At 35.5% G+C, this 3,456-nt stretch overlaps 1 long non-coding RNA gene across 1 annotated transcript; it reads right to left on the bottom strand.

The window, feature by feature from the left end:
• On the bottom strand, positions 1,532 to 3,144 carry LOC110266012. Its single transcript, XR_002352830.1, has 2 exons — positions 2,665 to 3,144; positions 1,532 to 1,773 (listed from the first exon to the last, which is right to left on the bottom strand). It is a non-coding gene; the product is annotated as an uncharacterized LOC110266012 (long non-coding RNA).

Here is a 3,456-nt window from a genome sequence, read left to right on the forward strand (position 1 = left end):
CGCATGAACAAACAATAACAAAAGTGATAAATGGTTTATGTAGAGACAGGAATGAGAAATCAGTTAAAGCCTCAGAGATGCTTCTTCTTCTGGATTAACACATCATACCACTGCTCCAATGATGAATGATTCCTTCAATGGCAAGGCTGTAAGTGATTAGGCCATTGGTCGTGGTCACTAATCTCCTCAGGTCTAGATCAAACATCCGAACAGACTAGATCAATCTGGGTGAGGGTGAAGCGCAGGCAATCAATCTCTTGACGATCCTACTCAAAACGCCACAGACAAGGTCGGATCTTCCGGATCAGAGATTGATGCTCTTATGGTTCTAGCCCTTAGATCCACAGGAACCTCAATTACCCCTGACTAATGGAGTTTTATGTCACATACTCTAATTAGCCCAGATAATTCTCTTGGAACCCGTGATGCATCCTCAAGCTGTAGCTCAATACTATCCGGGTCAAGACTCATAAAGAGCTCATGTAGAATCGACATTCATAAGGATGAAGATCGAAAATGCATCATAGAATAGAATCACATATAAATTGAAGTAGAAAAGTAATTGCATTAATCCATAGGAATCAGCAGAGCTCCTAACCTTAACCTAGGAGGTTTAGTTGCTCAAACTGTACAAAAAAGTGTATCAAATGTTCTGAGGGGCTGAAGATCCTAAACAAGGGTGATCTTCACCTATATATATTAACCTAATAATAATAGGAATTACAAAAATATGATAGACTAAGCTGGAGGTGCGAAAATCCACTCCTGGGCCCACTTTGGTGAGTGTTTTGGGCTGAGCTTGGCGTCTGGCTTAAGGAATGGGCGTTGAATTCCCATTAGGGGATTGATGTGCTGCTTCCTTGCTCTCTTTGGGGCATTGAACGCCAGTCTTGGGTGTTCAACGCTGGCTTCAGTCCTTCTGGGGCGTTGAACGCTAGAAAGGGGGTAGTTTGGGCATTCAACGCCTATTTTGGGCCATCATTTTCAAAGTAAAGTATGGACTATTATATATTTCTGGAAAGCCCTGGAAGTTAGCTTTCCAACGCCATTAAGAGCGCATCATTTGGACCTCTATAGCTCAAGAAATGCTCATTTGAATGCACGAAGGTCAGAATCTGGACGCATCTGTTATGCTATCCTTGCCTCAGAATCAGACTTTGCCAAAACTCGTGAATTTCAGCTAGAATTTACCTGAAATCATAAGTAAACACAAAAACTCAAAGTAGAATCCAAAAATATAAATTTTACACTAAAACCTATTAAAACATAATGAAACTTAACAAAACATACTAAAAATACTGTGAAATTGATGCCAAAAAGTGTATAAAATATGTGCTCATCATTAACTAACTAGCATCACAACTACTAATCACTCTTCAGACATACATTCACCATCTTCATCCTCTCCTATATTTGTTTCTCCACCTTCTAGATGAGGAATCGGAATTTGAAAATTAAGCTTTTTCATCATTTTTTGAAGCATATGGTTATTGATTACAAGTTTTTTTCTGCCTTTTCCAACCTAGTTTTCAAGTCATCGTTCTCTTCTTGCATTTTTTTCATTATTTCTTCATGTTCTGACCATCGTAACCAATCGAATGACTAAGAACTAGAGCCACGATAACTAGGTCTTTTGTCAATTACAGTGGATTCTATTCCAAGTCCATAAATTCTTCCCTTTTTAACTCTGGCTATTTCACACAACACATCCATCTCATTTGGTGCATTACTTCCTTCCTCAAATGCTTTTTGCGTAGTCTGTTCTATAGCATTCTTAAATTCTTCCTGCCAATATCAAAATTAGATCAATTATCAATCATCACATATTCACATGCCTCAGCCACAAGTTGGTTTACTTCGTAATGATGTTTATTCGAAGCAATCAAGCAACCGTTAGAGTCAATTTAGATAAACACCAAATTGGGCTATCATCCACCCTTCCATGCCAAACTCAAAGAAAACTATTAACTTAAATTTGAATAAAGTAACTGAGACAAATTTCTTTCATATCCATAACCTCAAGTAGAATTCACAATTCAGAAAGCTGAACTAATAACTGAATAAACTAATTAGTAGAATCAATAAAAGCAAGTTATAGAATCAAAGGAGACAGGCTTAGCATTAATTTTTAACCCTTATACCAACATCTAACATCACCTTATAAATAAACAAATCTAAGATGTAAATCTTTGTGGCTCCTATGATTCTACCAGAATGCCACACTCAGAATTAACTTAACTTAAAAACACAGAACAGATCCAAAGGGAAAAGCAAGCTAAGTTTCTTTTTATAAAAATCTAGTAAAGGAGCTCAAAACAGAAAATCAGAAGAAAGATCCTAATCTGTATTTAATATCTCCAAATATACTCTCTCAACTACATTATTGGTGCAAGAAATTAAGAGTGACAATTATCAATTACATGCATGTCATGAGAGAAATTTCATAACATTCTAAAACAAACTAAGAGGTTTCCCATGGCAAATTAAACAGTACTGAAAAGGACTCAATTATTCAAAAGTAGATCATTCAAATTTAGAGTTCCAGTAACCCCAAGCACATAGCCATATAAACAAAATAGCCCTATGAGTTGGAACACTAGCCCTAATGCAATATTGTTTAATACATACAGAGAAAAAAATACATTTTGATTAAGATAGACTCACCTCAACATGTTTTGATTTCTTATCCAGCCATGTCTCATCCTTGTGTTTGTGGGTCTTAGCAAAAAATTCTAATTGTGTTGGAGTCTTCTTTAATGATTTTTTCTACCAAAAATATAAATTAAAAAACTTATGAGTATCAACTACCAACTGAAGTATATAAAATTATAACATAAAATATCTAAGTTTTTCTATAACATCACCATATTAGTTTTGTGTTGGGTAACGGAAATTGAGCCAGTAGTATGAGGAGCTGCTCCAAACCCGCTACAATCATATGCTCGATTTAACTTACCTTGTGCACTCTTTTGTAGAAATCCAGCATCAGTATTCCAATAAGCGCTCAGAGCATGCATACTTCTTCTCCTATCCATTGAGGTTTGACACGTCTTGCACGGGCTTTTCCCAACAAACTTTTTAGTAAAGCAGCACCTTGCTTCTCAAAAATTTTTCGAGCCCAATAAAGATTTGGAGGAACAAACTGATATTTGTTCTGAATAATCAATGCAAATAAGAATAGTTGTAAGTTGACATATATTATATTTTTCAAACTAAGAACGAATTTTTAATCTACTAAAAGATTAAATATTTCTCTAAAACCTACTTCAAACTTTTCCCACCAAAACTTTCTAGTAGCATCTGGTATTTTTTTCCACGAAGGCCACGGCTAAGAATAATGCCCTTTAATAATGTCCAAAATCGCATGATCCGCAATAGGTGTAGGTAAAAATTTGTAGATGTTACTCAATATCAATCGGAATGCAATATAAGAGGTTAACTTCAAAAAATAAAATT

The sequence above is a fragment of the Arachis ipaensis genome, chromosome B08 (assembly GCF_000816755.2).
Source record: "Arachis ipaensis cultivar K30076 chromosome B08, Araip1.1, whole genome shotgun sequence".
NCBI lineage: Eukaryota > Viridiplantae > Streptophyta > Magnoliopsida > Fabales > Fabaceae > Arachis > Arachis ipaensis.